Source organism: Scyliorhinus torazame, chromosome 1 (genome assembly GCF_047496885.1).
Source record: "Scyliorhinus torazame isolate Kashiwa2021f chromosome 1, sScyTor2.1, whole genome shotgun sequence".
Lineage (NCBI taxonomy): Eukaryota > Metazoa > Chordata > Chondrichthyes > Carcharhiniformes > Scyliorhinidae > Scyliorhinus > Scyliorhinus torazame.
Window position 1 is genome coordinate 425,895,935 of NC_092707.1, and position 21,320 is coordinate 425,917,254.

Below are 21,320 nucleotides of genomic sequence, written 5' to 3' on the forward strand. Positions count from 1 at the left end.
TAACATTAAGAGTAACACTGAGACTGAGAGTAACAGTGAGAGTAACACTGAGAGACTCAGAGTAACACGGAGAGTAACACTGAGAGACTCAGAGTAACACGGAGAATAACACTGAGAGACTCAGAGTAACACTGACAGAGTAACACAGAGTAACACTGAGAGACTCAGAGTAACACTGAGAGACTCAGAGTAACACTTACAGAGTAACACTGAGAGTAACACTGAGAGACTCAGAGTAACACTGACAGAGTAACACTGAGAGTAGCACTGAGAGACTCAGAGTAACATTGACAGAGTAAACACTGACAGAGTAACACTGAGAGTAACACAGTGTAACACTGAGAGTAACACTGAGGGACTCAGATTAACACTGAGAGACTCAGAGTAACACTGACAGAGTAACACTGAGATACGGAGAGTAACATTGACAGAGTAACATTGAGAGACTCAGAGCAACACTGAAAGAGCAACACTGAGAGTAACACTGAGAGAATCAGAGTAACACTGAGAGTAACACTGAGAGACTCAGAGTAACACTGAGAGTAACACGTAGAGACTCAGAGTAACACGTAGAGACTCAGAGTAACACGTAGAGACTCAGAGTAACACTGAGATTAACACTGACAGACTCAGAGTAACACTGAGAGACTCAGAGTAACACGGAGAGTAACACTGAGAGACTCAGAGTAACACTGAGAGACTCAGAGTAACACGGAGAGTAACACTGAGAGACTCAGAGTAACACTGAGAGTAACACGTAGAGACTCAGAGTAACACGTAGAGACTCAGAGTAACACTGAGATTAACACTGACAGACTCAGAGTAACACTGAGAGACTCAGAGTAACACTGAGATTAACAGTGACAGACTCAGAGTAACACTGAGAGACTCAGAGTAACACTGAGAGACTCAGAGTAACACGGAGAGTAACACTGAGAGACTCAGAGTAACACTGACAGAGTAACACAGAGTAACACTGAGAGACTCAGAGTAACACTGAGAGACGGAGCTATCACTGACAGAGTAACACTAAGAGACTCAGAGTAACGCTGACAGAGTAACACTGAGGGACTCAGAGTAACACTGAGAGACTCAGAGTAACACTGACAGAGTAACACAGAGTAACACTGAGAGTAACACTGACAGAGTAACACTGAGAGACAGAGAGTAACATTGACAGAGTAACATTGAGAGACTCAGAGTAACACTGACAGAGCAACACTGAGAGTAACACTGAGAGACTCAGAGTAACACTTACAGAGTAACACTTACAGAGTAACACTGAGAGTAACACTGAGAGACTCAGAGTAACACTGACAGAGTAACACAGAGTAACACTGAGAGACTCAGAGTAACACTGACAGAGTAACACTGAGAGTAACACTGAGAGACTCAGAGTAACATTGACAGAGTAACACTGACAGAGTAACACTGACAGAGTAACACTGAGAGTAACACAGAGTAACACAGAGTAACACTGAGAGTAACACTGAGAGACTCAGAGTAACATTGAGAGACTCAGAGTAACACGGAGAGTAACACTGAGAGACTCAGAGTAACACTGAGAGTAACACGTAGAGACTCAGAGTAACACGTAGAGACTCAGAGTAACACTGAGAGTAACACTGAGAGACTCAGAGTAACACTGAGAGACTCAGAGTAACACGGAGAGTAACACTGAGAGACTCAGAGTAACACTGAGAGTAATACTGAGAGACCCAGAGTAACACTGAGAGTAACACTGAGAGACTCAGAATAACACTGAGAGACTCAGAGTAACACTGAGAGTAACACTGAGAGTAACACTGAGAGACAGAGAGTAACATTGACAGAGTAACATTGAGAGACTCAGAGTAACACTGACAGTCAACACTGAGAGTAACACTGAGAGACTCAGAGTAACACTTACAGAGTAACACTGAGAGTAACACTGAGAGACTCAGAGTAACACTGACAGAGTAACACAGAGTAACACTGAGAGACTCAGAGTAACACTGACAGAGTAACACTGAGAGTAACACTGACTCAGAGTAACACTGACAGAGTAACACTGACTCAGAGTAACATTGACAGAGTAACACTGACAGAGTAACACTGAGAGTAACACTGAGAGTAACACAGAGTAACACTGAGAGTAACACTGAGAGTAACACTGAGAGTAACACTGAGAGACTCAGAGTAACACTGAGAGACTCAGAGTAACACGGAGAGTAACACTGAGAGACTCAGAGTAACACTGAGAGTAACACGTAGAGACTCAGAGTAACACGTAGAGACTCAGCTGAGTAACACTGAGAGTAACACTGAGAGACTCAGAGTAACACTGAGAGACCCAGAGTAACACTGAGAGTAACACTGAGAGACTCAGAATAACACTGAGAGACTCAGAGTAACACTGAGAGACCCAGAGTAACGCTGACAGAGTAACACTGAGAGACTCAGAGTAACGCTGACAGAGTAACACTGAGAGTAACACTGAGAGACTCAGAGTAACACTGACAGAGTAACACTGACAGAGTAACACTGACAGAGTAACACTGAGAGTAACACAGAGTAACACTGGGGAGTAACACTGAGGGACTCAGATTAACACTGAGAGACTCAGAATAACACTGACAGAGCAACACTGAGAGACTCAGAGTAACACTGAGAGTAACACTGAGAGACTCAGAGTAACACTGAGAGTAACACTGAGAGACTCAGAGTAACACTGACTCAGAGTAACACTGACAGAGTAACACTGAGAGACTCAGAGTAACACTGACAGAGTAACACAGACAGAGTAACACTGAGAGTAACACTGAGGGACTCAGATTAACACTGAGAGACTCAGAGTAACACTGACAGAGTAACACAGACAGAGTAACACTGAGAGTAACACTGAGGGACTCAGATTAACACTGAGAGACGGAGAGTAACATTGACAGAGTAACATTGAGAGACTGAGTAACACTGAGAGCAACACTGAGAGTAACACTGAGAGACTCAGAGTAACACTGAGAGTAACACTGAGAGACTCAGAGTAACACTGAGAGACTCAGAGTAACACTGACAGAGTAACACTGAGAGACTCAGAGTAACACTGACAGAGTAACACTGAGAGACTCAGAGTAACACTGACAATAACACTGAGAGTAACACTGAGACTCAGAGTAACACTGAGAGTAACACTGTGAGAGTAACACTGAGAGACTCAGAGTAACACTGACAGAGTAAGACAGAGACTAACACTGAGAGACTCAGAGTAACACTGAGGGGCGGAGAGTAACACTGAGAGACTCAGAGTAACACTGAGAGTAACACTGAGAGACTCAGAGTAACACTGACAGAGTAACACTGTGAGAGTAACACTGAGAGTAACACTGAGAGACTCAGAGTAACACTGGGAGACTCAGAGTAACACTGAGAGACTCAGAGTAACACTGACAAAGTAACACAGAGACTAACACTGAGAGACTCAGATTAACACTGAGGGGCGGAGAGTAACACTGAGAGACTCAGAGTAACACTGAGAGACTTAGAATAACACTGGGAGACTCAGAGTAACACTGAAAGACTCAGAGTAACACTGAGAGACTCAGAGTAACAGTGACAGAGTAACACAGAGACTAACACTGAGAGACTCAGAGTAACACTGAGGGGCGGAGAGTAACACTGAGAGACTCAGAGTAACACTGAGAGACTTAGAATAACACTGGGAGACTCAGAGTAACACTGAAAGACTCAGAGTAACACTGAGAGACTCAGAGTAACAGTGACAGAGTAACACAGAGACTAACACTGAGAGACTCAGACTAACACTGAGAGACTCAGTAACACTGAGGGAGGGGGGGCGGTGAGGGAGGGGGGACGATGAGGGGGGGGGCGGGGAGGGAGGGGGGGCGGTGAGGGGGGGGGACGGGCGGTCAGGGAGGGGGGGATGGTGAGGGAGGGAGGGGGGACGGTGAGGGGGGGGAGCGGTGAGGGGGGGGGAAGGGCGGTGAGGGGGGGGGGCGGTAAGGGGGGGGGGGTGAGGGGGGGAGGGTGAGGGAGGGAGGGGGGACGGTGAGGGCGGGACGGGCGGTGAGGGGGGGTGGTGAGGGGGGGGGCGGTGAGGGGGGGGGGGGCGGTGAGGGGGGAGGTGGGGGTGAGGGGGGGAGGGTGAGGGGGGGAGGGGGAGGGTGAGGGAGGGGGAGGGTGAGGGAGGGGGGAGGGGGGGCGGTGAGGGGGGGGACGGGCGGTGAGGGGGGGGGCGGTAAGGGGGGGGGTGAGGGGGGGAGGGTGAGGGAGGGAGGGGGGACGGTGAGGGCGGGACGGGCGGTGAGGGGGGAGGTGGGGGTGAGGGGGGGAGGGTGAGGGAGGGGGGAGGGTGAGGGAGGGGGGAGGGTGAGGGAGGGGGGAGGGGGGGCGGTGAGGGGGGGGACGGGCGGTGAGGGGGGAGGGTGAGGGGGGGAGGGTGAGGGAGGGAGGGGGGACGGTGATGGAGGCGGGCGGTGAGGGGGGTGAGGGGGGACGGGCGCTGTGCGGATGCAGGTTGTTGTTGTGAGGGACGCGTCAGTGGGCTGTTCCGGTGCCCGGATTGCGGAGGCTCCGCCCCCTAACCCCTCACCCCGCCCCTGCCCCGCCCCCTGACCCCTCACCCCGCCCCGGCCCCACCCCCTGACCCCTCACCCCGCCCCGGCCCCTCCCCCTGACCCCTCACCCCGCCCCGGCCCCTCCCCCTCGGGCTGCCGCTCTGCCCCAGGCCGCAGAGTCTCGCTGGTCACCCGCGGCCCTCAGGTCAGTGAGAGAGAGAGAGTGTGAGTGAGTGTCTGTGTGAGTGTCTGTGTGTCTGAGTGAGTGTCTGAGTGAGTGTCTGTGTGAGTGTCTGTGTGAGTGTCTGTGTCTGAGTGAGTGTCTGAGTGAGTGTCTGTGTGAGTGTCTGTGTGAGTGTCTGTGTCTGAGTGAGTGTCTGAGTGAGTGTCTGTGTGAGTGTCTGTGTGAGCGTCTGTGTGAGTGTCTGAGTGAGTGTCTGAGTGAGTGTCTGTGTGAGTGTCTGAGTGAGTGTCTGTGTGAGTGTCTGTGTGAGCGTCTGTGTGAGTGTCTGAGTGAGTGTCTGAGTGAGTGTCTGAGTGAGTGTCTGAGTGAGTGTCTGAGTGAGTGTCTGTGTGAGTGTCTGTGTGAGTGTCTGAGTGAGTGTCTGAGTGAGTGTCTGAGTGAGTGTCTGAGTGAGCGTCTGAGTGAGCGTCTGAGTGAGTGTCTGAGTGAGTGTCTGAGTGAGTGTCTGAGTGAGCGTCTGAGTGAGTGTCTGAGTGAGTGTCTGTGTGAGTGTCTGAGTGAGTGTCTGTGTGAGCGTCTGAGTGAGTGTCTGTGTGAGCGTCTGAGTGAGCGTCTGTGTGAGTGTCTGTGTGAGTGTCTGTGTGAGCGTCTGAGTGAGTGTCTGAGTGAGTGTCTGTGTGAGTGTCTGAGTGAGTGTCTGTGTGAGCGTCTGAGTGAGCGTCTGTGTGAGTGTCTGAGTGAGTGTCTGTGTGTCTGAGTGAGTGTCTGAGTGAGTGTCTGAGTGAGTGTCTGTGTGAGTGTCTGAGTGAGTGTCTGTGTGAGCGTCTGAGTGAGTGTCTGAGTGAGTGTCTGTGTGAGTGTCTGAGTGAGTGTCTGTGTGAGCGTCTGAGTGAGTGTCTGTGTGAGCGTCTGAGTGAGCGTCTGTGTGAGTGTCTGTGTGAGTGTCTGTGTGAGCGTCTGAGTGAGTGTCTGAGTGAGTGTCTGTGTGAGTGTCTGAGTGAGTGTCTGTGTGAGCGTCTGAGTGAGCGTCTGTGTGAGTGTCTGAGTGAGTGTCTGTGTGAGTGTCTGTGTGTCTGAGTGAGTGTCTGAGTGAGCGTCTGAGTGAGCGTCTGTGTGAGTGTCTGTGTGAGTGTCTGAGTGAGTGTCTGTGTGAGCGTCTGAGTGAGTGTCTGAGTGAGTGTCTGTGTGAGTGTCTGAGTGAGTGTCTGTGTGAGCGTCTGAGTGAGCGTCTGTGTGAGTGTCTGAGTGAGTGTCTGTGTGAGTGTCTGTGTGTCTGAGTGAGTGTCTGTGTGAGCGTCTGAGTGAGTGTCTGAGTGAGTGTCTGAGTGAGCGTCTGAGTGAGCGTCTGTGTGAGTGTCTGTGTGAGTGTCTGTGTGAGTGTCTGAGTGAGTGTCTGTGTGAGCGTCTGAGTGAGTGTCTGAGTGAGTGTCTGTGTGAGTGTCTGAGTGAGTGTCTGTGTGAGCGTCTGAGTGAGTGTCTGTGTGAGCGTCTGAGTGAGTGTCTGAGTGTGTGTCTGAGTGAGTGTCTGAGTGAGTGTCTGAGTGAGTGTCTGAGTGAGTGTCTGAGTGAGCGTCTGAGTGAGTGTCTGTGTGAGCGTCTGTGTGAGCGTCTGAGTGAGTGTCTGAGTGAGTGTCTGAGTGAGTGTCTGAGTGACTGTCTGAGTGAGTGTCTGAGTGAGTGTCTGAGTGAGTGTCTGAGTGAGTGTCTGAGTGAGTGTCTGTGTGAGTGTCTGTGTCTGAGTGAGTGTCTGTGTGAGTGTCTGAGTGAGTGTCTGAGTGAGTGTCTGAGTGAGTGTCTGTGTGAGTGTCTGTGTGAGTGTCTGTGTGAGTGTCTGTGTGAGTGTCTGAGTGAGTGTCTGTGTGAGCGTCTGTGTGAGTGTCTGTGTGAGTGTCTGTGTGAGTGTCTGAGTGAGTGTCTGTGTGAGTGTCTGTGTGAGTGTCTGTGTGAGTGTCTGAGTGAGTGTCTGTGTGAGCGTCTGTGTGAGTGTCTGTGTGAGCGTCTGTGTGAGTGTCTGAGTGAGTGTCTGAGTGAGTGTCTGAGTGAGTGTCTGTGTGAGTGTCTGTGTGAGTGTCTGTGTGAGTGTCTGTGTCTGAGTGAGTGTCTGAGTGAGTGTCTGTGTGAGTGTCTGTGTGAGCGTCTGTGTGAGTGTCTGTGTGAGTGTCTGTGTGAGTGTCTGAGTGAGCGTCTGTGTGAGTGTCTGAGTGAGTGTCTGTGTGAGTGTCTGAGTGAGTGTCTGAGTGAGTGTCTGAGTGAGCGTCTGAGTGAGTGTCTGTGTGAGTGTCTGTGTGAGCGTCTGAGTGAGTGTCTGAGTGAGTGTCTGAGTGAGTGTCTGTGTGAGCGTCTGTGTGAGCGTCTGAGTGAGTGTCTGAGTGAGTGTCTGAGTGAGTGTCTGAGTGACTGTCTGAGTGAGTGTCTGAGTGAGTGTCTGAGTGAGTGTCTGAGTGAGTGTCTGAGTGAGTGTCTGTGTGAGTGTCTGTGTCTGAGTGAGTGTCTGTGTGAGTGTCTGAGTGAGTGTCTGAGTGAGTGTCTGTGTGAGTGTCTGTGTGAGTGTCTGTGTGAGTGTCTGTGTGAGTGTCTGAGTGAGTGTCTGTGTGAGCGTCTGTGTGAGTGTCTGTGTGAGTGTCTGTGTGAGTGTCTGAGTGAGTGTCTGTGTGAGTGTCTGTGTGAGTGTCTGTGTGAGTGTCTGAGTGAGTGTCTGTGTGAGCGTCTGTGTGAGTGTCTGTGTGAGCGTCTGTGTGAGTGTCTGAGTGAGTGTCTGAGTGAGTGTCTGAGTGAGTGTCTGTGTGAGTGTCTGTGTGAGTGTCTGTGTGAGTGTCTGTGTCTGAGTGAGTGTCTGAGTGAGTGTCTGTGTGAGTGTCTGTGTGAGCGTCTGTGTGAGTGTCTGTGTGAGTGTCTGTGTGAGTGTCTGAGTGAGCGTCTGTGTGAGTGTCTGAGTGAGTGTCTGTGTGAGTGTCTGTGTCTGAGTGAGTGTCTGAGTGAGTGTCTGTGTGAGTGTCTGTGTGAGCGTCTGTGTGAGTGTCTGTGTGAGTGTCTGTGTGAGTGTCTGAGTGAGCGTCTGTGTGAGTGTCTGAGTGAGTGTCTGAGTGAGTGTCTGTGTGAGTGTCTGTGTCTGAGTGAGTGTCTGAGTGAGTGTCTGTGTGAGCGTCTGTGTGAGTGTCTGAGTGAGTGTCTGAGTGAGTGTCTGTGTGAGTGTCTGTGTCTGAGTGAGTGTCTGAGTGAGTGTCTGTGTGAGTGTCTGTGTGAGCGTCTGAGTGAGTGTCTGTGTGAGTGTCTGAGTGAGTGTCTGAGTGAGTGTCTGTGTGAGTGTCTGTGTGAGCGTCTGTGTGAGTGTCTGTGTGAGCGTCTGTGTGAGTGTCTGTGTGAGTGTCTGAGTGAGCGTCTGTGTGAGTGTCTGAGTGAGTGTCTGTGTCTGAGTGAGTGTCTGAGTGAGTGTCTGTGTGAGTGTCTGTGTGAGTGTCTGAGTGAGTGTCTGAGTGAGTGTCTGAGTGAGTGTCTGAGTGAGTGTCTGAGTGAGTGTCTGTGTGAGTGTCTGAGTGAGCGTCTGAGTGAGTGTCTGAGTGAGTGTCTGAGTGAGTGTCTGAGTGAGTGTCTGAGTGAGTGTCTGAGTGAGTGTCTGAGTGAGTGTCTGAGTGAGTGTCTGAGTGAGTGTCTGTGTGAGTGTCTGTGTGAGTGTCTGTGTGAGTGTCTGAGTGAGCGTCTGTGTGAGTGTCTGTGTGAGTGTCTGTGTGAGTGTCTGTGTGAGTGTCTGTGTGAGTGTCTGAGTGAGTGTCTGAGTGAGTGTCTGAGTGAGCGTCTGAGTGAGCGTCTGAGTGAGTGTCTGTGTGAGTGTCTGAGTGAGTGTCTGAGTGAGTGTCTGAGTGAGCGTCTGAGTGAGCGTCTGAGTGAGTGTCTGTGTGAGTGTCTGTGTGAGTGTCTGTGTGAGTGTCTGTGTGAGTGTCTGAGTGAGTGTCTGAGTGAGTGTCTGAGTGAGTGTCTGTGTGAGTGTCTGTGTGAGTGTCTGAGTGAGTGTCTGAGTGAGTGTCTGAGTGAGTGTCTGAGTGAGTGTCTGAGTGAGTGTCTGAGTGAGTGTCTGTGTGAGTGTCTGAGTGAGTGTCTGTGTGAGTGTCTGAGTGAGTGTCTGTGTGAGTGTCTGTGTGAGTGTCTGAGTGAGTGTCTGAGTGAGTGTCTGAGTGAGTGTCTGAGTGAGTGTCTGAGTGAGTGTCTGAGTGAGTGTCTGTGTGAGTGTCTGTGTGAGTGTCTGAGTGAGTGTCTGAGTGAGTGTCTGTGTGAGTGTCTGAGTGAGTGTCTGAGTGAGTGTCTGAGTGAGTGTCTGAGTGAGTGTCTGTGTCTGAGTGAGTGTCTGAGTGAGTGTCTGTGTGAGTGTCTGTGTGAGTGTCTGAGTGAGTGTCTGAGTGAGTGTCTGAGTGAGTGTCTGAGTGAGTGTCTGAGTGAGTGTCTGAGTGAGTGTCTGTGTGAGTGTCTGTGTGAGTGTCTGAGTGAGTGTCTGAGTGAGTGTCTGAGTGAGTGTCTGAGTGAGTGTCTGAGTGAGTGTCTGAGTGAGTGTCTGAGTGAGTGTCTGAGTGAGTGTCTGAGTGAGTGTCTGAGTGAGTGTCTGAGTGAGTGTCTGAGTGAGCGTCTGTGTGAGCGTCTGAGTGAGCGTCTGTGTGAGCGTCTGAGTGAGTGTCTGAGTGAGTGTCTGTGTGAGTGTCTGAGTGAGCGTCTGTGTGAGCGTCTGAGTGAGTGTCTGAGTGAGTGTCTGAGTGAGTGTCTGAGTGAGTGTCTGAGTGAGCGTCTGTGTGAGTGTCTGTGTGAGTGTCTGAGTGAGTGTCTGAGTGAGTGTCTGTGTGAGCGTCTGTGTGAGCGTCTGAGTGAGTGTCTGAGTGAGCGTCTGAGTGAGCGTCTGAGTGAGCGTCTGAGTGAGCGTCTGTGTGAGCGTCTGAGTGAGCGTCTGAGTGAGCGTCTGAGTGAGCGTCTGTGTGAGCGTCTGAGTGAGCGTCTGAGTGAGCGTCTGAGTGAGCGTCTGAGTGAGCGTCTGTGTGAGCGTCTGAGTGAGTGTCTGAGTGAGCGTCTGAGTGAGCGTCTGAGTGAGCGTCTGAGTGAGCGTCTGAGTGAGCGTCTGTGTGAGCGTCTGAGTGAGCATCTGAGTGAGCGTCTGAGTGAGCGTCTGAGTGAGCGTCTGAGTGAGCGTCTGAGTGAGCGTCTGAGTGAGCGTCTGAGTGAGTGTCTGAGTGAGCGTCTGTGTGAGCGTCTGAGTGAGCGTCTGAGTGAGCGTCTGAGTGAGCGTCTGTGTGAGCGTCTGAGTGAGCGTCTGAGTGAGCGTCTGAGTGAGCGTCTGAGTGAGTGTCTGTGTGAGCGTCTGAGTGAGCGTCTGTGTGAGCGTCTGAGTGAGCGTCTGAGTGAGTGTCTGAGTGAGTGTCTGAGTGAGTGTCTGAGTGAGTGTCTGAGTGAGTGTCTGAGTGAGCGTCTGTGTGAGCGTCTGAGTGAGTGTCTGAGTGAGTGTCTGAGTGAGTGTCTGAGTGAGTGTCTGAGTGAGTGTCTGAGTGAGTGTCTGAGTGAGCGTCTGTCTGTGTGTCTGAGTGAGTGTCTGAGTGAGTGTCTGAGTGAGTGTCTGAGTGAGCGTCTGTGTGAGTGTCTGAGTGAGTGTCTGAGTGAGTGTCTGAGTGAGTGTCTGAGTGAGTGTCTGTGTGAGTGTCTGTGTGAGTGTCTGAGTGAGTGTCTGTGTCTGAGTGAGTGTCTGAGTGAGTGTCTGTGTGAGTGTCTGTGTGAGTGTCTGAGTGAGTGTCTGTGTCTGAGTGAGTGTCTGAGTGAGTGTCTGTGTGAGTGTCTGAGTGAGTGTCTGAGTGAGTGTCTGAGTGAGTGTCTGAGTGAGTGTCTGAGTGAGTGTCTGTGTGAGTGTCTGTGTGAGTGTCTGAGTGAGTGTCTGAGTGAGTGTCTGAGTGAGTGTCTGAGTGAGTGTCTGAGTGAGTGTCTGAGTGAGTGTCTGAGTGAGTGTCTGAGTGAGTGTCTGAGTGAGTGTCTGAGTGAGTGTCTGAGTGAGTGTCTGAGTGAGTGTCTGTGTCTGAGTGAGTGTCTGAGTGAGTGTCTGTGTGAGTGTCTGTGTGAGTGTCTGAGTGAGTGTCTGAGTGAGTGTCTGAGTGAGTGTCTGAGTGAGTGTCTGAGTGAGTGTCTGAGTGAGTGTCTGTGTGAGTGTCTGTGTGAGTGTCTGAGTGAGTGTCTGAGTGAGTGTCTGAGTGAGTGTCTGAGTGAGTGTCTGAGTGAGTGTCTGAGTGAGTGTCTGAGTGAGTGTCTGAGTGAGTGTCTGAGTGAGTGTCTGAGTGAGTGTCTGAGTGAGTGTCTGAGTGAGCGTCTGTGTGAGCGTCTGAGTGAGCGTCTGTGTGAGCGTCTGAGTGAGTGTCTGAGTGAGTGTCTGTGTGAGTGTCTGAGTGAGCGTCTGTGTGAGCGTCTGAGTGAGTGTCTGAGTGAGTGTCTGAGTGAGTGTCTGAGTGAGCGTCTGTGTGAGTGTCTGTGTGAGTGTCTGTGTGAGCGTCTGTGTGAGTGTCTGAGTGAGTGTCTGAGTGAGTGTCTGTGTGAGCGTCTGTGTGAGCGTCTGAGTGAGTGTCTGAGTGAGTGTCTGAGTGAGTGTCTGAGTGAGTGTCTGAGTGAGTGTCTGTGTGAGTGTCTGTGTGAGCGTCTGTGTGAGCGTCTGTGTGAGTGTCTGTGTGAGCGTCTGAGTGAGTGTCTGAGTGAGTGTCTGTGTGAGTGTCTGAGTGAGTGTCTGTGTGAGCGTCTGTGTGAGCGTCTGAGTGAGTGTCTGAGTGAGTGTCTGAGTGAGTGTCTGTGTGAGCGTCTGAGTGAGTGTCTGAGTGAGTGTCTGAGTGAGTGTCTGAGTGAGTGTCTGAGTGAGTGTCTGAGTGAGTGTCTGTGTGAGCGTCTGTGTGAGCGTCTGAGTGAGTGTCTGAGTGAGTGTCTGAGTGAGTGTCTGAGTGAGTGTCTGAGTGAGTGTCTGTGTGTCTGAGTGAGTGTCTGAGTGAGTGTCTGAGTGAGTGTCTGAGTGAGTGTCTGAGTGAGTGTCTGTGTGAGCGTCTGTGTGAGCGTCTGAGTGAGTGTCTGAGTGAGTGTCTGAGTGAGTGTCTGAGTGAGTGTCTGAGTGAGTGTCTGTGTGAGTGTCTGTGTGAGCGTCTGTGTGAGCGTCTGTGTGAGTGTCTGTGTGAGCGTCTGAGTGAGTGTCTGAGTGAGTGTCTGTGTGAGTGTCTGAGTGAGTGTCTGTGTGAGCGTCTGTGTGAGCGTCTGAGTGAGTGTCTGAGTGAGTGTCTGAGTGAGTGTCTGTGTGAGTGTCTGAGTGAGTGTCTGAGTGAGCGTCTGTGTGAGCGTCTGAGTGAGCGTCTGAGTGAGCGTCTGAGTGAGCGTCTGTGTGAGCGTCTGAGTGAGCGTCTGAGTGAGTGTCTGAGTGAGTGTCTGTGTGAGCGTCTGAGTGAGCGTCTGAGTGAGCGTCTGAGTGAGCGTCTGAGTGAGCGTCTGAGTGAGCGTCTGAGTGAGCGTCTGAGTGAGCGTCTGAGTGAGCGTCTGAGTGAGCGTCTGAGTGAGCGTCTGTGTGAGTGTCTGAGTGAGCGTCTGTGTGAGCGTCTGAGTGAGCGTCTGAGTGAGCGTCTGAGTGAGCGTCTGAGTGAGTGTCTGTGTGAGTGTCTGAGTGTGTGTCTGAGTGAGTGTCTGAGTGAGTGTCTGAGTGAGCGTCTGAGTGAGCGTCTGAGTGAGTGTCTGTGTGAGTGTCTGAGTGAGCGTCTGAGTGAGCGTCTGAGTGAGCGTCTGAGTGAGCGTCTGAGTGAGCGTCTGAGTGAGCGTCTGTGTGAGCGTCTGAGTGAGCGTCTGAGTGAGCGTCTGAGTGAGCGTCTGAGTGAGTGTCTGTGTGAGTGTCTGAGTGAGTGTCTGAGTGAGTGTCTGAGTGAGCGTCTGAGTGAGCGTCTGAGTGAGCGTCTGAGTGAGCGTCTGAGTGAGCGTCTGAGTGAGCGTCTGAGTGAGCGTCTGAGTGAGCGTCTGAGTGAGCGTCTGAGTGAGCGTCTGAGTGAGCGTCTGAGTGAGCGTCTGAGTGAGCGTCTGAGTGAGTGTCTGAGTGAGTGTCTGTGTGAGTGTCTGTGTGAGCGTCTGTGTGAGCGTCTGAGTGAGTGTCTGAGTGAGTGTCTGAGTGAGTGTCTGAGTGAGCGTCTGAGTGAGTGTCTGTGTGAGCGTCTGAGTGAGCGTCTGAGTGAGCGTCTGAGTGAGCGTCTGAGTGAGTGTCTGAGTGAGTGTCTGAGTGAGTGTCTGAGTGAGTGTCTGAGTGAGTGTCTGAGTGAGCGTCTGAGTGAGTGTCTGTGTGAGCGTCTGAGTGAGCGTCTGAGTGAGCGTCTGAGTGAGCGTCTGAGTGAGCGTCTGTGTGAGCGTCTGAGTGAGCGTCTGAGTGAGCGTCTGAGTGAGCGTCTGAGTGAGCGTCTGAGTGAGCGTCTGAGTGAGCGTCTGAGTGAGCGTCTGAGTGAGTGTCTGAGTGAGCGTCTGTGTGAGCGTCTGAGTGAGCGTCTGAGTGAGTGTCTGAGTGAGCGTCTGTGTGAGCGTCTGAGTGAGCGTCTGAGTGAGCGTCTGAGTGAGCGTCTGAGTGAGTGTCTGTGTGAGCGTCTGAGTGAGCGTCTGAGTGAGTGTCTGAGTGAGTGTCTGAGTGAGTGTCTGAGTGAGTGTCTGAGTGAGTGTCTGAGTGAGTGTCTGAGTGAGCGTCTGTGTGAGCGTCTGAGTGAGTGTCTGAGTGAGTGTCTGAGTGAGTGTCTGAGTGAGTGTCTGAGTGAGTGTCTGAGTGAGTGTCTGAGTGAGTGTCTGAGTGAGCGTCTGTCTGTGTGTCTGAGTGAGTGTCTGAGTGAGTGTCTGAGTGAGCGTCTGTGTGAGTGTCTGAGTGAGTGTCTGAGTGAGTGTCTGAGTGAGTGTCTGAGTGAGTGTCTGTGTGAGCGTCTGAGTGAGCGTCTGAGTGAGTGTCTGAGTGAGTGTCTGAGTGAGTGTCTGAGTGAGTGTCTGAGTGAGTGTCTGAGTGAGTGTCTGAGTGAGCGTCTGTGTGAGCGTCTGAGTGAGTGTCTGAGTGAGTGTCTGAGTGAGTGTCTGAGTGAGTGTCTGAGTGAGTGTCTGAGTGAGTGTCTGAGTGAGTGTCTGAGTGAGTGTCTGTGTGAGTGTCTGTGTGAGTGTCTGTGTGAGCGTCTGTGTGAGCGTCTGTGTGAGCGTCTGAGTGAGCGTCTGAGTGAGTGTCTGTGTGAGTGTCTGTGTGAGCGTCTGTGTGAGCGTCTGTGTGAGTGTCTGTGTGAGCGTCTGAGTGAGCGTCTGTGTGAGTGTCTGAGTGAGTGTCTGTGTGAGTGTCTGTGTGAGTGTCTGTGTGAGCGTCTGTGTGAGCGTCTGTGTGAGTGTCTGTGTGAGCGTCTGTGTGAGCGTCTGTGTGAGTGTCTGAGTGAGTGTCTGAGTGAGTGTCTGTGTGAGTGTCTGTGTGAGTGTCTGAGTGAGTGTCTGTGTGAGTGTCTGTGTGAGTGTCTGTGTGAGCGTCTGTGTGAGTGTCTGTGTGAGTGTCTGTGTGAGTGTCTGAGTGAGTGTCTGAGTGAGTGTCTGTGTGAGTGTCTGTGTGAGTGTCTGTGTGAGTGTCTGTGTGAGTGTCTGAGTGAGTGTCTGTGTCTGTGTGAGTGTCTGTGTGAGTGTCTGTGTGAGTGTCTGTGTGAGTGTCTGAGTGAGTGTCTGTGTGAGTGTCTGAGTGAGTGTCTGAGTGAGTGTCTGAGTGAGTGTCTGTGTGAGTGTCTGTGTGAGTGTCTGTGTGAGTGTCTGAGTGAGTGTCTGAGTGAGTGTCTGAGTGAGTGTCTGAGTGAGTGTCTGAGTGAGTGTCTGTGTGAGTGTCTGTGTGAGTGTCTGAGTGAGTGTCTGAGTGAGCGTCTGTGTGAGTGTCTGTGTGAGTGTCTGTGTGAGTGTCTGAGTGAGTGTCTGTGTGAGTGTCTGAGTGAGTGTCTGAGTGAGTGTCTGAGTGAGTGTCTGTGTGAGTGTCTGAGTGAGTGTCTGTGTGAGTGTCTGAGTGAGTGTCTGTGTGAGTGTCTGTGTGAGTGTCTGAGTGAGTGTCTGTGTGAGTGTCTGAGTGAGTGTCTGTGTCTGTGTGAGTGTCTGTGTGAGTGTCTGTGTGAGTGTCTGAGTGAGCGTCTGTGTGAGTGTCTGTGTGAGTGTCTGTGTGAGTGTCTGAGTGAGTGTCTGTGTGAGTGTCTGAGTGAGTGTCTGAGTGAGTGTCTGAGTGAGTGTCTGTGTGAGTGTCTGAGTGAGTGTCTGTGTGAGTGTCTGAGTGAGTGTCTGTGTGAGTGTCTGTGTGAGTGTCTGTGTGTCTGAGTGAGCGTCTGTGTGAGTGTCTGAGTGAGTGTCTGAGTGAGTGTCTGTGTGAGTGTCTGAGTGAGTGTCTGTGTGAGTGTCTGAGTGAGTGTCTGAGTGAGTGTCTGAGTGTCTGAGTGAGTGTCTGTGTGAGTGTCTGAGTGAGTGTCTGTGTGAGTGTCTGAGTGAGTGTCTGAGTGAGTGTCTGAGTGTCTGAGTGAGTGTCTGAGTGAGTGTCTGTGTGAGTGTCTGTGTGAGTGTCTGAGTGAGTGTCTGAGTGTCTGAGTGAGTGTCTGTGTGAGTGTCTGAGTGAGTGTCTGAGTGAGTGTCTGTGTGAGCGTCTGTGTGAGTGTCTGTGTGAGCGTCTGTGTGAGTGTCTGTGTGAGTGTCTGAGTGAGTGTCTGAGTGAGTGTCTGAGTGAGTGTCTGAGTGTCTGAGTGAGTGTCTGAGTGAGTGTCTGAGTGAGTGTCTGTGTGAGTGTCTGAGTGAGTGTCTGTGTGAGTGTCTGTGTGAGTGTCTGTGTGAGTGTCTGAGTGAGTGTCTGAGTGTCTGAGTGAGTGTCTGAGTGAGTGTCTGTGTGAGTGTCTGTGTGAGTGTCTGTGTGAGTGTCTGAGTGAGTGTCTGAGTGAGTGTCTGAGTGAGTGTCTGTGTGAGTGTCTGTGTGAGTGTCTGAGTGAGTGTCTGAGTGTCTGAGTGAGTGTCTGTGTGAGTGTCTGTGTGAGCGTCTGAGTGAGTGTCTGAGTGAGTGTCTGAGTGAGTGTCTGAGTGAGTGTCTGAGTGAGTGTCTGTGTGAGCGTCTGTGTGAGTGTCTGAGTGAGCGTCTGAGTGAGTGTCTGTGAGTGTCTGTGTGAGTGTCTGTGTGAGTGTCTGAGTGAGTGTCTGAGTGAGTGTCTGTGTGAGCGTCTGAGTGAGTGTCTGTGTGAGTGTCTGTGTGAGTGTCTGTGTGAGTGTCTGAGTGAGTGTCTGAGTGTCTGAGTGAGTGTCTGAGTGAGTGTCTGTGTCTGTGTGAGTGTCTGTGTGAGCGTCTGAGTGAGTGTCTGAGTGAGTGTCTGAGTGAGTGTCTGTGTGAGCGTCTGAGTGAGTGTCTGTGTGAGTGTCTGTGTGAGTGTCTGTGTGAGTGTCTGAGTGAGTGTCTGAGTGTCTGAGTGAGCGTCTGAGTGAGTGTCTGAGTGAGTGTCTGAGTGAGTGTCTGTGTGAGTGTCTGTGTGAGTGTCTGTGTGAGTGTCTGAGTGAGTGTCTGAGTGTCTGAGTGTCTGTCTGAGTGTCTGAGTGAGTGTCTGTGTGAGTGTCTGAGTGTCTGAGTGAGCGTCTGTGTGAGTGTCTGAGTGAGTGTCTGTGTGAGTGTCTGTGTGAGTGTCTGAGTGAGTGTCTGAGTGTCTGAGTGAGCGTCTGTGTGAGTGTCTGAGTGAGTGTCTGAGTGAGTGTCTGAGTGAGTGTCTGTGTGAGTGTCTGTGTGAGTGTCTGTGTGAGTGTCTGTGTGAGTGTCTGAGTGAGTGTCTGAGTGTCTGAGTGAGCGTCTGAGTGAGTGTCTGTGTGAGTGTCTGAGTGTGTGTCTGAGTGAGTGTCTGAGTGAGTGTCTGAGTGAGTGTCTGAGTGAGTGTCTGAGTGAGTGTCTGTGTGAGTGTCTGTGTGAGTGTCTGTGTGAGTGTCTGAGTGAGTGTCTGAGTGTCTGAGTGAGCGTCTGAGTGAGTGTCTGAGTGAGTGTCTGAGTGAGTGTCTGTGTGAGTGTCTGAGTGAGTGTCTGAGTGAGTGTCTGAGTGAGTGTCTGTGTGAGTGTCTGAGTGTCTGAGTGAGCGTCTGAGTGAGTGTCTGTGTGAGTGTCTGAGTGAGTGTCTGAGTGAGTGTCTGAGTGAGTGTCTGAGTGAGTGTCTGAGTGAGTGTCTGAGTGAGTGTCTGAGTGAGCGTCTGAGTGAGTGTCTGAGTGAGTGTCTGTGTGAGCGTCTGTGTGAGTGTCTGAGTGAGCGTCTGAGTGAGTGTCTGTGTGAGTGTCTGTGTGTCTGAGTGAGTGTCTGAGTGAGTGTCTGTGTGAGCGTCTGTGTGAGCGTCTGAGTGAGCGTCTGTGTGTCTGAGTGAGCGTCTGAGTGAGCGTCTGTGTGAGCGTCTGAGTGAGCGTCTGAGTGAGTGTCTGAGTGAGTGTCTGTGTGAGCGTCTGAGTGAGTGTCTGAGTGAGCGTCTGTGTGAGCGTCTGAGTGAGCGTCTGAGTGAGCGTCTGAGTGAGTGTCTGTGTGAGTGTCTGAGTGAGTGTCTGTGTGAGTGTCTGAGTGAGCGTCTGAGTGAGCGTCTGAGTGAGTGTCTGAGTGAGCGTCTGAGTGAGCGTCTGTGTGAGCGTCTGTGTGAGTGTCTGAGTGAGTGTCTGAGTGAGTGTCTGAGTGAGTGTCTGAGTGAGTGTCTGAGTGAGTGTCTGTGTGAGTGTCTGTGTGAGTGTCTGAGTGAGTGTCTGTGTGAGTGTCTGAGTGAGCGTCTGTGTGAGTGTCTGAGTGAGCGTCTGAGTGAGTGTCTGAGTGAGTGTCTGTGTGAGTGTCTGAGTGAGTGTCTGAGTGAGTGTCTGAGTGAGCGTCTGTGTGAGTGTCTGAGTGAGTGTCTGAGTGAGTGTCTGTGTGAGTGTCTGTGTGAGTGTCTGAGTGAGTGTCTGAGTGAGCGTCTGTGTGAGTGTCTGTGTGAGTGTCTGAGTGAGCGTCTGAGTGAGCGTCTGTGTGAGCGTCTGAGTGAGCGTCTGAGTGAGTGTCTGTGTGAGCGTCTGAGTGAGTGTCTGAGTGAGTGTCTGTGTGAGTGTCTGTGTGAGTGTCTGTGTGAGTGTCTGAGTGAGTGTCTGAGTGAGTGTCTGTGTGAGTGTCTGAGTGAGCGTCTGTGTGAGTGTCTGTGTGAGTGTCTGTGTGAGCGTCTGAGTGAGCGTCTGTGTGAGTGTCTGAGTGAGCGTCTGTGTGAGTGTCTGAGTGAGTGTCTGTGTGAGCGTCTGAGTGAGTGTCTGAGTGAGCGTCTGAGTGAGTGTCTGTGTGAGTGTCTGTGTGAGTGTCTGAGTGAGTGTCTGAGTGAGCGTCTGTGTGAGTGTCTGAGTGAGTGTCTGAGTGAGTGTCTGAGTGAGTGTCTGTGTGAGTGTCTGAGTGAGCGTCTGTGTGAGTGTCTGAGTGAGTGTCTGAGTGAGTGTCTGAGTGAGTGTCTGTGTGAGTGTCTGAGTGAGTGTCTGTGTGAGTGTCTGAGTGTGTGTCTGAGTGAGTGTCTGAGTGAGTGTCTGAGTGAGTGTCTGAGTGAGCGTCTGAGTGAGCGTCTGTGAGAGCGTCTGTGTGAGCGTCTGAGTGAGCGTCTGTGTGAGTGTCTGAGTGAGTGTCTGAGTGAGTGTCTGTGTGAGTGTCTGAGTGAGTGTCTGAGTGAGTGTCTGTGTGAGTGTCTGAGTGAGTGTCTGAGTGAGTGTCTGTGTGAGTGTCTGAGTGAGTGTCTGAGTGAGTGTCTGTGTGAGTGTCTGAGTGAGCGTCTGAGTGAGTGTCTGAGTGAGTGTCTGTGTGAGTGTCTGAGTGAGTGTCTGTGTGAGTGTCTGAGTGAGTGTCTGAGTGAGTGTCTGTGTGAGTGTCTGAGTGAGTGTCTGAGTGAGCGTCTGAGTGAGTGTCTGAGTGAGTGTCTGAGTGAGTGTCTGAGTGAGTGTCTGAGTGAGTGTCTGAGTGAGTGTCTGTGTGAGTGTCTGTGTGAGTGTCTGAGTGAGTGTCTGTGTGAGTGTCTGTGTGAGCGTCTGTGTGAGTGTCTGTGTGAGCGTCTGAGTGAGCGTCTGTGAGAGCGTCTGTGTGAGCGTCTGAGTGAGCGTCTGTGTGAGTGTCTGAGTGAGTGTCTGAGTGAGTGTCTGAGTGAGTGTCTGTGTGAGTGTCTGAGTGAGCGTCTGTGTGAGCGTCTGTGTGAGTGTCTGTGTGAGCGTCTGAGTGAGCGTCTGTGTGAGCGTCTGTGTGAGCGTCTGTGTGAGTGTCTGTGTGAGTGTCTGAGTGAGTGTCTGAGTGAGCGTCTGTGTGAGTGTCTGTGTGAGCGTCTGTGTGAGTGTCTGAGTGAGTGTCTGTGTGAGCGTCTGTGTGAGTGTCTGTGTGAGTGTCTGTGTGAGCGTCTGAGTGAGTGTCTGAGTGAGCGTCTGTGTGAGTGTCTGTGTGAGTGTCTGTGTGAGTGTCTGAGTGAGTGTCTGAGTGAGTGTCTGAGTGAGTGTCTGTGTCTGTGTGAGTGTCTGTGTGAGCGTCTGAGTGAGCGTCTGAGTGAGCGTCTGAGTGAGTGTCTGAGTGAGTGTCTGAGTGAGAGTCTGTGTGAGCGTCTGAGTGAGTGTCTGAGTGAGCGTCTGTGTGAGTGTCTGTGTGAGTGTCTGTGTGAGTGTCTGAGTGAGTGTCTGTGTGAGTGTCTGAGTGAGTGTCTGTGTGAGTGTCTGAGTGAGTGTCTGAGTGAGCGTCTGTGTGAGTGTCTGAGTGAGTGTCTGAGTGAGTGTCTGAGTGAGTGTCTGAGTGAGCGTCTGTGTGAGTGTCTGAGTGAGTGTCTGAGTGAGTGTCTGTGTGAGCGTCTGTGTGAGTGTCTGAGTGAGTGTCTGTGTGAGCGTCTGTGTGAGTGTCTGAGTGAGTGTCTGTGTCTGTGTGAGTGTCTGTGTGAGCGTCTGAGTGAGCGTCTGAGTGAGTGTCTGAGTGAGTGTCTGAGTGAGTGTCTGAGTGAGTGTCTGAGTGAGCGTCTGTGTGAGTGTCTGTGTGAGTGTCTGAGTGAGTGTCTGTGTGAGTGTCTGTGTGAGTGTCTGTGTGAGTGTCTGTGTGAGCGTCTGAGTGAGTGTCTGAGTGAGCGTCTGTGTGAGTGTCTGTGTGAGTGTCTGTGTGAGTGTCTGAGTGAGTGTCTGTGTGAGCGTCTGTGTGAGTGTCTGTGTGAGTGTCTGTGTGAGTGTCTGTGTGAGTGTCTGTGTGAGCGTCTGAGTGAGTGTCTGAGTGAGTGTCTGTGTGAGCGTCTGTGTGAGTGTCTGTGTGAGCGTCTGAGTGAGCGTCTGAGTGAGTGTCTGAGTGAGTGTCTGAGTGAGTGTCTGTGTGAGTGTCTGTGTGAGTGTCTGAGTGAGTGTCTGAGTGAGTGTCTGTGTGAGCGTCTGTGTGAGTGTCTGTGTGAGCGTCTGTGTGAGCGTCTGTGTGAGTGTCTGAGTGAGAGTCTGAGTGAGTGTCTGAGTGAGTGTCTGAGTGAGTGTCTGAGTGAGCGTCTGTGTGAGTGTCTGTGTGAGTGTCTGTGTGAGTGTCTGTGTGAGCGTCTGAGTGAGTGTCTGAGTGAGCGTCTGTGTGAGTGTCTGTGTGAGTGTCTGTGTGAGTGTCTGAGTGAGTGTCTGAGTGAGCGTCTGTGTGAGTGTCTGTGTGAGCGTCTGTGTGAGTGTCTGAGTGAGAGTCTGAGTGAGTGTCTGAGTGAGTGTCTGTGTGAGTGTCTGTGTGAGCGTCTGAGTGAGTGTCTGAGTGAGCGTCTGTGTGAGTGTCTGTGTGAGCGTCTGAGTGAGTGTCTGTGTGAGCGTCTGTGTGAGTGTCTGAGTGAGCGTCTGAGTGAGCGTCTGAGTGAGTGTCTGTGTGAGTGTCTGAGTGAGCGTCTGTGTGAGTGTCTGTGTGAGTGTCTGTGTGAGCGTCTGAGTGAGTGTCTGAGTGAGCGTCTGTGTGAGTGTCTGTGTGAGTGTCTGTGTGAGTGTCTGTGTGAGCGTCTGAGTGAGTGTCTGAGTGAGCGTCTGTGTGAGTGTCTGTGTGAGTGTCTGTGTGAGTGTCTGAGTGAGTGTCTGTGTGAGTGTCTGTGTGAGTGTCTGTGTGAGCGTCTGAGTGAGTGTCTGAGTGAGCGTCTGTGTGAGTGTCTGTGTGAGTGTCTGTGTGAGTGTCTGAGTGAGTGTCTGAGTGAGCGTCTGTGTGAGTGTCTGTGTGAGCGTCTGTGTGAGTGTCTGAGTGAGAGTCTGAGTGAGTGTCTGAGTGAGTGTCTGTGTGAGTGTCTGTGTGAGCGTCTGAGTGAGTGTCTGAGTGAGCGTCTGTGTGAGTGTCTGTGTGAGCGTCTGAGTGAGTGTCTGTGTGAGCGTCTGTGTGAGTGTCTGAGTGAGCGTCTGAGTGAGCGTCTGAGTGAGTGTCTGTGTGAGTGTCTGAGTGAGCGTCTGTGAGAGCGTCTGTGTGAGCGTCTGAGTGAGCGTCTGAGTGAGTGTCTGTGTGAGTGTCTGAGTGAGCGTCTGAGTGAGTGTCTGTGTGAGTGTCTGAGTGAGCGTCTGAGTGAGTGTCTGTGTGAGCGTCTGTGTGAGTGTCTGAGTGAGCGTCTGAGTGAGTGTCTGTGTGAGTGTCTGAGTGAGC

At 51.9% G+C, this 21,320-nt stretch overlaps 1 protein-coding gene across 1 annotated transcript in view; it reads left to right on the forward strand.

Moving 5' to 3' along the window:
* Positions 1-4,692: 4,692 nt before the first annotated feature.
* Positions 4,693-21,320, forward strand: part of ncoa1 (nuclear receptor coactivator 1) — a gene marked incomplete at its 3' end in the record, with an annotated part of 209,936 nt that continues 193,308 nt past the window's right edge. The window contains exon 1 of the mRNA XM_072509453.1: positions 4,693-4,758. The remainder of the gene's footprint in view (positions 4,759-21,320) is intronic.